Raw genomic sequence first — 12,414 nt, 5'->3', positions numbered from 1 at the left:
CATTTCCCTTCAAACTACTTATCCCAAAAGGCATATCAATCCAGGATACAACAGGCCATGTTCCCAATCCCCAGTGAGATTGTCTGTAATGTGAACACTTCTACTTTGAACAATGACACACAATTCATCATCCATTTCTGCCTAAATACCTGCAAATAAAGTCATTGGCAATATGGCTATTACAAGTTGAGATTTCATGTCCAGGGTTGGTGCATGAGCTGAACAGGCAATAAAATAACAAAAGTAATCTTTCAGTGGGCAGGTGAGAGAGAGAGACAAGAAAAATAACCAATCCCACAACAAAACAGCACCAGGTTTTTGCTGTTTTGCAGGCTAAATCTGTTCACAACAGAACTAGGGCCCACTCACACTGTAGCAGACAAAACATACAGTTTACTTCTTTGGCATGACTAACAGCAAGTTTGCCAACTTTCCAAACATACTCCTCGAAAGCTGGGCTGCTCGATGTTTGCATCCAAAGGGTCAGTATAGTAACAGTTCAGAGAGTCCAGATCCCAAGTGTTGGAAACCCAGCTTCAACAGATAGAAACTTCGGGTTTTCCATTTTTATACTATCCTCGTTACTTCGGTAGACTGAAGAGCTTCCTTTTAAAGAGCAGTGGTTCGTAAAATTTCCATATCTTCACACCAAGTTGTTAAACACTTAATTTAGGCAACACATTAACTATCCCATAAGGAAACACTGAATCACAACTATAGTAAATATTCAAAGTTCATGTTAGCGTATAAATTTATGCTGTATGGAGTGAGAAAGTATTTTGAACTCAAACCAGAATGATACAAAACAAATTTAAATTCCTTTCTGTTAGCGTACCAACAAACCCTTTATGGGCCAAGGCCAGTCTGCATTACAAAGAATTTCCAAACAAACAGACAGACAGCACTAGTCCTAGACCTCCTGAGAATGAAGCCTGGTTACCAAACAAAATGCAGCTTCACTGAGGAGTGGGGGGGAAGTGATTCTGGCCCAACTCTAAATACATACACATATGTACATATATGTTGTAAGTTTAGACATGCAAGCACACATGGCCTTCTCACAGAGCTCATCATGACCTTAGCTAGGTGTCCTCCACGCTCCATCACATCAGCACACTCTGCATTTTCAACACAGTCAAGGTGAGAAGTTTCCAAAAGAAGGAAATCTATTGCATAAATAACACTCCAAGGTGAAAACCCCATCAGCACTTGGGAAAAGACACAACTGCAGAACACTAGGAAACGTGGAGAACATCCAATAAACCACTTCTGGGGGGAAGTAAAGGCCAAGGCACAACTTCTTGATTTTCCTTGTATGCTTGCAGCTCATGTTCTCCCAGTACTACGACTTGGTATCAAGCTTCCAATACAAAATTTCAACATTAGCCATGATTTCTAAACTACTTTCAATACACTTCCCTCTCCAAATAACAGCCATTTATACAAGTGAGTGAAGACACATCAAACAGACGAAGAAGCTGAGTGTCTACCTCCTGCACTCACTTCATGAAAGAGGTACATGTCTTTTGATGTGACTGTGGGAATGGGAATTGAAAAGGCAGCTTTAATCACTACTACTTATTAGTGTTCCTCAGCAACGGAGAATTTAGTATGTTTACAGACTGCACACATTACTGCTGTTCACTACACCAAAAATGCATAAAGCAGTTCCCTTTCTGCCTGATTTGCCTTGGAGGACATTAAGTTAACATTTCAGAAAGAAACAGCAGTTCTTTAACTATGCAGCTGCCAAATCAATTCTTTCTGATTCAAATATGCTTTGAATTTCATAAGATCTTTCCACAGACATAAATCTTTCAGTCCCAAGCACTTCCTGTCATTTTAATTACTTCCCTTCAAGTCCCCTAAAGAACAAAAATGATGCTTTGCAGTGTTCACAGACAGGATGAACAGCACTTACTGAGTCCTAGGGGAGAACATTGTCAGGAAGGGCTATTTAAGTGGGGGAAGGAGGAGAGGCAGTGCTGGAAAACACATACCTAAGAAATGCATACAGTTAATACTCAATTGAAACCGAAAATATGAGAAGTTCAACCTCCTTCTCACTGCCCCCTTCCAGTAAATGGAGAGATGCCTTCTCTTGACACACTGAGCTTTCCAAACATGTTTCTGGAATGAGACAGCACCTGAGTTACACTGGAGAACACTAAATAATCCTTTTCAAGTTGCTTCTCCTACTTCTAAATATGTGGTGGTCCTAGATCAAGGGTTTTTTATATAAATATTGTCTATTTATTCAATCGGGTAAAAAGCAAGCACATCTCCATCACACTTGTGCACTGATATGGTCTTGAACCAAGTCAGACCCCCAGATGTGTACACAGATTGTCAAATCCCAAGTAATGTCCTTTCCAATCACCACCACATGGGAGCTGCTTCCATTTCTAACCTCCTGCCTCACTGTGGTTCACCTTGAAGTCACGTCCTGTAAGCTTCCTCCACACACCAGCCCAGACTCCCATAATCTTGCTGTGAAAAAATTTAAATCAGGTCACCCCGAGGCAATTTGCTAAAGAGAAAGCATTGTTTGCCTTCAGGTCAACTAAGCTACTTAAATACTGCAAAAAAACTTCAAGTACTCAACAATCTCAGTCACTCAGAGCCGGCTTCAGTTGTTTAAGGTGACTGTAGACCTGCAACACTGCGGCTGCAGATGGAGACAATGCCCTTCACCTGCCACTGACATGTGGGGCTAGCATGGTTGCCCTGTTCAGCTGCAGGATTTCATGCTAAAAAAACCCCAAAAAAACCTCAAACAAAATTCCCCCCCCCTCCAAAAAAACCCCACTAAATGCAAAAAAATTAGAACAGAACTACTCAGTATTCTCAACACGTCAGCAACACACTAAACTGTTTGTATGAAAAAATGAACTGACTTCTAATACTTTGAATAACAGAGATCCCAGAAAGATGTATTTTTACTGATTTTCCATTCATTGTCCTGGAGTTGAAGCCAAAAAAACGAAGTAAATGAAGCAATTTTCCTATCTGGTCTTTTTGAAACACTAACATCAGTGTGCACAGAATGAAGGCATTGGAAAGGAGGAGGTAAAACATTGCATTCTTAGCTCCAGTCAGCATATTGCATTTCAGTATTTTCACAATAACACACAGTTGATATCCAAAGTTAATTCCAAAAGTTTTTTCCTGCAACGTCTGCCCAAGGGACTGATTCCACTGCATTCAGAAAGCACATCTGAAGTGTTTATTGCTTCCAGATTTTGAAAGGAGAAATTACTGTTATAACTCAGCTGAGTCATCTTAGCAGCTCTGCTAAAATCTCTCTGGTTTTCATCCCAAAGTCTCACTTCAGAAAAGACATGCTTCCTTTGTATTAATTCTCCAAGCATACAAAGCCCATATTCAACATTTTGGCAAAACTAGATTTAACAAGGAAGATGAATGCAACCCAAAACTTATAGTGCAGGCAGCTTGAAACACGTAGCAAACTTTTGGGACTTGAGTTACTGCATACAACACTCCCTAAACTTTCTCCCATTCTCTGCCAAAAAGCCAAAACACTACATTCAGAATTTGCACTAAAAGCAAAATTTGATAATCATGACCTGTGTCCAAGTCTGCATTTAATGGTTTTATTGGATCAAGTTAGCACATAGGTGACAACTGACCTCAGTGCTGCAGGCACGCGAATTATGTCACATGAGAAGGGCAACAGCCAATCCAGGCAGACTCCAGTTCATGACAAATGAAGCTGATGTGTAACGTTCAGATCTGGAGGTCCAGTAATGCAACAGCTCAGCTACAGCTTGAACCCAGCAATCAGAGAACAAGCACTAACCAGAGATGCAAAAAGGTCTGAAACTTCTGCCAAGAGAGCTTTTGCTGTGAAAAGGCACAGATCTTAAAATAAGAGAGTCTATCAAGAATGCAAGTGATTGTTGAATGCAACAACTAGAATACCTGCTCAGTAGCACTCATTTTGGTCACAGATCACAGGAATGTATGAACCAACATTAAGTTGGTTAAATTATTAGCACAACATTATACATAAGTCATTTTGGATGAACAGAGCAAGTGAGCATGTTCATGAAAACTGGTGAAATAATGTAACTGTACTTTGGTAGGTAACATTTAACAGGTCAACAGGCCAAGTGGCAATATCTGAATTCAACTTGCATTTTTATTGCCCTGATTCTAAATCTGTGGTTTAGATAATAAATGGGTTTTATCATAACAACTTTCAAGTACTCATCATTATGCTTTAAGTGATATATTCCACTTCTGTCACAGTGCACTCTGGAAGTAAAGCTTCTGACTTGTCTGAAAATTCAGAGCAGCCCAACTCAGAGCTATGCTCTGGATTTACTTTCACTCCAGCTGCTCTCATGAATGATTAACACTCAAGTCTTCTACAACTATGTGTTACTGGCTCCTTGGACAGCACTTAGCTGTACGAGCAGATGGACAAGAAGCTTTTGGAAGCAATTCTGCCAAGAATGTCCAAGCCAAATGCTCTTTTTGGAATGGCAAAGGGAGAAGCATGTGGGAAGAAACACACTTCTGGTTGACATGTTTGCCACTTGGAATGCTGCCCTGAACTGGCAACTGGCAAATATTTACAGAGGAAACTTTTCTCTTGGTTAGAAAGTGACAGGGGACACATCAGGCAGAGCATGGAAAACGACAGATCAAGTCTTGTGTTTAGAAGCACCACTATAGGATCAAGTGAAGACTAAATGCTGCATGACATTAGTGCAGCTTCAAGAAACACACACAATAGGCAGAGGAGCAAAGTTTTAGCAATATAAAATACTCAATTCCACAATATCCCATTCTTCTGAAATATTTCTGAATTGCTGGAGGGGAGAGGCTCCCCCTCAGGGAAGAGACCAAGAATCAGTATCTTAAATCTGAAGAAATCCCCACAATTGCCTAGAACTCAGCCAGGGCATTTGAGAAAAGCTCATCTATTCTGGCACTGTTGCTACTTCCTTGTATCTTTGCAACTGCACAGAAATCTGGGAAGGTGGGCAGTATTAGTCCCTGATTGCATGGACCCAGAAATGGAGGCTTAAAAAAACTCAGGTGACAGAAAAGACGTATTCACAACAACCATATGGTTGGGGAAGTAAAAAAGCCTTATGATGGACAGTCAATATTTCTGAGGTTTTATGCCTTCTGTCCAAAGGACAGATATGCCAAAAGTGACAGAATTACCTCAATTAAATTATAATACTGGAATTCTAGTCACAGGAAAAGCAGGTGAAAAAAAAGGGACAAAAACCAGAAGTGAAGGTTTTTTCATTTATTTCTTCCATGATTTTCCCTAGACACATGGGTATGTACAATTTTAACAATCCTAACCTGTTTGTAACACAGGCAGCAGAGAGAACATTCAAAAAATGGTAAGAAAAAAAAGTAATCTGATAAGTAATACAGACACACGAAACAAAAGAGATGAGAGGAAATGCCTCTGTACAAATGAAGTGTGTATAAGGGTGCTGTACAACTATCACAGAGAAGATTTTTAAAACAACAAAATCAAAATTTACAACAAAATAAAAATAAAAGCATAAATTAACAGCTGTACCTGCAGAACCTTCTGCCTTGACATCTGTGCTCCAGTTGAACTGACAAGTCATTGCTGCACAAAACCTTCACAGAAATCAGGCTTTGGGGAAGAAAGGGACACCTAGCCATGCTCACCTGCCCCATGGATGCAATAGTAAAACAATAAAAGATATTAAGAATTTCAGAGATGGAAGTAGCTGCTAAGAGACCCAGTGTAAAAACAACCAGGACCTTGGCAACTTGGGGGATTTTCACCACAAGGGAGCTGTTGCCATCTTATTGCAAAGGTTTCGTAACTTCTTGGTGATTTCTCATGGGCAGCTCCTCAGCACTAACTCCTTCTTCTCAGCACAGCCAACCAACTCCATCTAACTTCTCAACCAGCCAACCTACTCTTTTACAATACCCATCCTAATTGGATCTAGCTGTGGCCTGTTAAGGGCAGGTTTGTTCTTAATGCTTGATAATTAGCACAGCTGTAACTTCTTAAGGGTGAGATGACCTTCATCACTGTCTCTATTTTCCTACATTCTACCCATCCACAGGGAGCCAAATACACCCTCACAAAAACACAGTAGCTTTCTTCAAGGTCATGGTGTGGTTTATAATTCTCCCAGAAACTTTTGTGCTCTCTACTTGAAGCCAAATTTCTCTGAAGTTTTCATCTTCAAGTTGCAAAGGAGGTTTTTTTCCCTTTAACTTTCATTTCCGGCAGCAACTGCTCCACAATAGCTTTCCAGTTCCCCCTACCAGGCACTCTTTTGAAACAACCAAGTTTTAGGACATGTTCCAAGGCATCTCTCTTTCTCCACAGGGGATTTAGAAGCACTCCCAGCTTTCCCACTGCTCCAAAAAACAAGCAGTTGTTTCTGTCATGTGGTCCATTTTCACTGTTTTCATGAATGCAGTCACCCCTCTGAGGACTGGAGTAAGCTGTCAGCCTTTAAATTGACAATTTTAGCAGAGATGCCAAGGCCCTAAACTACCCTTTGAAGAAGACACTATGCAGCCACACAATTCTCCCTACTGCACAGTACAGCTGAATGCTCAAAGTGACAGCAGTAAAAACTTACTGAAGTTACATTGTACCTCCATATCTTCCTTTGTGGCTGCAAAAGCCCTGCTTTAATCCAGTCGTCCAGAATAAACTTCCACTGTAATTCCAGGGCTTTATTTCACAGAAGGCATTGTGCACAGCAATATCAGCTGGAGAATGAGAAGACAGTGTCAACAAGCAAAGCACGTTTCAGCCACATGGTCAAATTCCAGTTGTGACCTTATTCCAATACACTGCAGTGGGGTGATAGGATCTAACAATACTTGAATTTAGCCCAGAGGAAAAAAAAATCCATGTTTCTGTGGTTATGAACTATAAAATCTAAATTTTCAAAGGTCCCTGCTCCAAATTAAATATTCACACAAAAAGAAACTTCCAATAATGAGACAGTTCCCAGAAAAGTTCAGGGGACTATTTGATTCAGTCTCCCAAGGAATTTGCCTTCCCACACAAGCTGTAAATCTGAATGGTATTCAGAATAGCTGTTTTTCTATCTTTTCTGTAACTAAGATTTGTAGACACTAATGTCAGAATGTTCATCAACAAGCAGCCAACTTTCCAAACAAAACTAAGTTTTAAAACCAGAAATAGTGATTCCAAGACAATTAATTACTGTGCTATTTGATACCTGTTAAAGATAACCGGAAATTTGAGTTTTTTCTAGACAACCAGACATCCTGGTATTGCTCTTAAATTTATTCCTAAGGAATGTGTAGTGTTAGAATAAAGACTGAATAGAGGAGTTCTCTGTAGGAAAACTGCTTGCAAGGGTTGTTTTGCTGTTAGTACAGGTTGGGGTGGCATTTCTTTTTCTTAAATCAAACTGTGGTGAAACTTAATTCTTTCTTACAAAAATATTCTGAAAAAATTGGGTATTCTCGACCAGTATGTACAGTGTTCTTCACTTAGCAGCTTAATTCTGGATGCTCAGTGGCAGGCGTGGCAGACCATGTGCATGCTCAGAGAGTCAACTGGTAAATCAGCTGCTTTAGTTTGGCCCACACTGTGCAATAAAGGGGCATCAGAACTCCACCCCAACTCTACAACACAGCCCTGCACTGTTGCTGCATTTTCTACTTAACTGCAAATGTTTCTGGTAATGTTTTCATCTAGAGATGGGGGGAAAAAAATCACTGGCATGCTCTAGCCAAGATTAATACCTTCTGTACCTTTTAATATGCTGTGCATGCTTTGTTAGAGCATTTTTAGATAATTTCAGGTAATTTGACAGCTATGCTGTTTAAAGCCACAGTTTAATCACTTCTGACTCTGGCATGGTTTGTTTCATACAAGGCTTTCCACTGTCTTGCTTGATCCAGTCTAAGATGAGCCTACAGAAAAGGAATTCACAAAATGAACCAAGAGAAAGGTGAATATGTACATTTTTAGCACTACTATCCAAGAGAGCACTTTGGGAATGCTAAATGACAGCCTAGACAAGGGGAAGGAAAAGTAAAACAGATTCTAATCCTGGAGTTTCACATACAGTAGTAAGTATGACAAGAAGACAGGCAAACACTAAAATCTAGGCCATGAAATACCACCTCATTTACATGCAGAGTTTTTAGAAAGACAAAAGTGGAGGAGCTCACAGTCAATGAACCAAAGCTCAGTGATTCTTTCCTAGCATTCTCAAAGACAAAACACAGTCCTTTCAAACAATATGAACAACCAGTAAACAAAAGAGGCAAGCAATTTATGTCAGGCTCTCCACATGGGGAAATTTCCAAATCTGAAACCTATTAACTACATGTAATTGTCCTCAGTCAGGGAAATCTAAGTTTTAAAATGTTCTTAGCAAAATTTAATTGTTTATCTTCATCATTTCTAGCCTATCTGATAAACAAACTTGACTACAAATAGCTTTATTCAAAATTATTTATTTATTGAGTGGAAGACCAAAACCAACTTACACATGTCATAAGAGGAAGCTGGCATCCTATTCCCTTTCTGTTTGCTGCCCGCTGCCTCCCAAAGCTGCCATCATGTCTGCCCACAATTTCTTATAAACATCCATAACCTGATTAGAACTATGTAGAAAAAGACCTGACAGCCAAGTCCATTTTTGGAACATTAGCTTGCAACCAACATATCTGAGAGCATCTGCAATGCAGAAAAATCCAGTCAAGGGCAGAGCTTACTGTCCCACCACTGAAGGTCATTTATGCTCCTGATGTGCTCCCACAGGTTTCATCTGTAAAATGCAGTTTGCAAAGCTGCCTCTTTCTGGCCTTTCTGGCTGTGTCTCTCCTCACTACGTAACGTGCTCAGTCAGGAGAATCCTACATGAAAACTGCTATGGTTTAAAAACCAAGCAAAATCCAGCTAGGTTAGGTCATTTTCTTACCTCTGGAATACAACAGCAGTTCAGCTATAGAAAGTTAATTATTAAGACTTCAACAAAAAAATAGAGGCCAAGCACCAGTGTCTTTCATTTCAGCACTCACATACTATAAAATGCAACAAGATTCAATTGCAGCCACTCAGGCTTTCTTATGTCACTATTTCTACTCTATGCCACATTTCTTATGACAAGACAAAATTTAACTCAGCATGTAATAATTACACAGAAATTTTCACCAACAATGTGTTTCTCCATTAACATTCACTTAACATATTCCACTATGGACACTTCAGTACAATTTCAACCATTTCTGCTCTCAGATGGAATAGATTATGGCATTACATGACAACCATGACAGCCTACAACTTACACTCTGACACTTTGTTACTTAAGCAAATCCATAGTTCCCACAAACTAAACACTACCACTTAGCCTAAATTGATTTGCTTTACATTAATTTCATCATACAAGCTCCTATACCCCTAATAGTACCTCAGGAGAATGTACAAATAAATTAAAATTAAATTACACTACCACATAAAAATAACTGTTTACATGGTATTGTTATAAAAAATATCCAAGTCCTTATTTTCAAAAAACTAGATTCCAAATGCTGGACTTCTGGGCTCTGCTGTAAGGATATATTTAGTGCTGATATACTGCTCTCATCTCAGATTACACTATTTAAATCTAAAAGGCAATGCACGTGCTCAAGAGAACTGTTAAGAGTAAACATGAAAGTCCTGATGGAAAATTTCTGTGGACTAAGTTAAGCCTTACAGAGATATAAAATCAGGCATTACAAGGGAGAACTTGGACACCTTGTTTGTCTCACTTTTTAGCCTTCAAAGGTGCCTGTACTAATTCCTCAGTTCAAGATGGGAAGGTTAATTGCTCTCCCTTTTAGTGGAGAAGACCTTTTCTCCACCAGGCTGAGACATAAATAGGGCCACCATACTCTCAATATGGCCCAGATAAAAGCTAAGTCCTGTGGTTTCCAAGCTCTTTACCCTTGAAAGGGCAACCAACCACACAAACCACAAAAGGAAGAGGACCAGAACTGACTATATCTTTTGTATGTTCTTTTGTACATAAAGCTATGAAATCTTTCACAGCCTTGCACATGTACTTGATAGTTTGAGATTGCTCCAGCTGCCTCCATTCTCTGGATATGGAGAGGAGTAACAGTGCCCTTTCCAAAGCAAATATACAGCCTTTAAAAGGACCAGTAATAACTGTGCAACCTGAAGACCAGAGGGTAGAAAACAGCAGGCTGAAGGGGAAGATAAAGAGAAGGGCTTGGCAGCAATTCCTCCTTCCATGTAGTGCTTATGAAAAAACTGTCTGTGGCATTCACATTTGATGATAAGAAGCTTGAGACACACAACTGCAGGAGGCTGAACACCTGGGAAACCACCTTTTGTGGTTTCCAGAACAACTGCCTTGTGCAAGTCAATCCACTGCAGAACTACAGCTTTTGCTGCCCTACCACCAGAGCCCCTGTCCTTCAGTATTACGGAAGAGTCACCCATTTGCTGACCCATGCTCAGAGCTCAGTTGAAGCAACTCCAGTTGGATGCAATGGGAAGAAATACAGCCCCTCACTTGTACCTAAATGAATGTTAGGAGTATTAAGCAGATCCTAACTGTTTAATTCCTAACCAAAAAACTGACCTCAACCACATGCATGGCACCTTTAATTACTACCAACTCTAAGTAACAACAGAAAAATTACACTGGGCAATTTCAGAAAATAATTTACAATATTTGAAAATGGGAAAGAGAAAAAAATTACTTAAAGTAACAAAAAAAATGACAGCATTGTCTTATTAAAAAAGCTTGACCTTTCTGACGCTGTTCCCTAAGGAGCCTTCTGCCTTCTGCAGCAGGCAAAAAGCCAAGTCAGGAAATTCAGGCTGCAAAAAAGAGCAAGCTGACAGCATGCAGGTGATGAACAAGTTAAGTGTGCTAAATGGAAGGAATAGTGTACACTGAAGACAACAGCCAGAACCACAACAGTTGCAGGGTTTGTAGAAAAAGAGGTTGGAAAGACAGCTGCAGCATTAGAAGAATTAAAGAATCAAATACAGACTGAGACACCCCAGCATCTCTCCTTCCAGTTAACTCAATTTACCTCAAACAAAATTCTTGTTTAAAGATGATCCAATTACAGACTTAAGCAGTTTAAAAATTTTACATTAGAGCAACAACTGCAATGAAAATGCAGGGTTTGTTTTCATTTTCTTTTTCCCCCTGCATACATGGAAGGATGGCTGAACTCCTGTTAAACTAAACAGAAGCTCACAATAATGAGATCAAGATTCAGATATAACTTGACAGTGACAAATCTGTACTGACAAGTTTGCAGACACCTTTCTTTTAACCACATTCCCTGGAGGAAGAGAGAGGCTGAGTAAAATCCCCAGATGGTTTGAAAGAGTCAAAGTGAACAGTTAAAAACCAAGGGGCCGCCTCTCACTGAATGTAAACTGAGTAAATGTAAATCCTGCTGAGTTTTCTATCTGGTGAAGACTGAATTTGATCCCTCAGTGCTTCTAATAAGGAAGAAAAGCTGCAGACACTTATTCTTCCTACTTTTCCTCGTTCAGCTCAACCACTGACAGCCAAGCAGCAGTGTTGGACCTTTAGATCAAGAGACCTTTACAGTTTTAACTTCACAGATTGCGTATCACCACATTAGATATCCTGAAAGTAACCCAAGTGTATCATCAAAGCTCAAGTCATAGAAACACTGGGAGAAGTGCTACCGTCAGTGAAAAATGAAAAATTCTTTTGTCAGAAATTGTACATATTGGTTTTTCACAGCACTAATACATATTTGATTTCTTTTTCTATTTACTCCCCTGACCACCTTCCAAATGAGCATGTGCTACCCTCCTGACACCACTCATATGAACTTCAAATCACTTGACCCACTTGAGGACAACAGCAGCATAATTTGAAGTACTTTACTTCACAGAAAAAAACACCTAAATGCCCAAGAGAGTACCCTAGCCAGTACTGCCATTTCCCATGGAATCCATATACAATTTCACTCACTCTGGTTTCTTGCTGAAGTTCTAAGATGCCTTTATCCTAGCCCATGGGTGGAGATGTGTGCTAACAGCCATGCTATAGAAACACTGAAGATAGGGCATAGGGCACGTGGAGCAAGGAAATCCAGCCACAAGGAAGTCAGAGCAAGCTCTTCACTGTGCTCTGTATTGAAGGATATTTTCCAGAGGAACTCAGTTTACTTCAGTTTGTTTCTCTCCAACCTGTAATTGAACAGGTTTTGTGGCCTAGTCCTCCACAGATTTTTGGTCCCACACTCCAAGCATCATCACTGTGTCACCTATTTAATCTTCCCTAGTAAACAAACACAACTCTTTTACTGTTCTTGTCACCTAGAATAGATCTCCTCAGAGCCCAAGCAAAAGCAGGGTGGAAGGAATTTAGT

General features: G+C 39.9%; 1 protein-coding gene across 7 annotated transcripts in view; it reads right to left on the bottom strand.

The window, feature by feature from the left end:
• The window catches only part of TLN2 (talin 2), a 142,992-nt gene that overhangs the window by 105,757 nt on the left and 24,821 nt on the right, over positions 1-12,414 (bottom strand). Inside the window, exon 1 of one of the 7 annotated variants that reach the window (XM_041468780.1) lies at positions 6,627-6,645. The exons of the other annotated variants lie outside the window; for them this stretch is intronic. The gene's annotated coding sequence lies outside the window, so the exon portion shown is untranslated. Of the gene's footprint in view, positions 1-6,626; positions 6,646-12,414 lie in introns of those variants that run through there. 7 annotated transcript variants of the gene reach the window in all.

The sequence above is a fragment of the Pyrgilauda ruficollis genome, unplaced genomic scaffold (assembly GCF_017590135.1).
Source record: "Pyrgilauda ruficollis isolate IOZ18807 unplaced genomic scaffold, ASM1759013v1 scaffold23, whole genome shotgun sequence".
Taxonomy (NCBI): domain Eukaryota; kingdom Metazoa; phylum Chordata; class Aves; order Passeriformes; family Passeridae; genus Pyrgilauda; species Pyrgilauda ruficollis.
The sequence above is the reverse complement of the archived record's forward strand: the minus strand, read 5'-3'. Positions and strand labels throughout refer to the sequence as shown.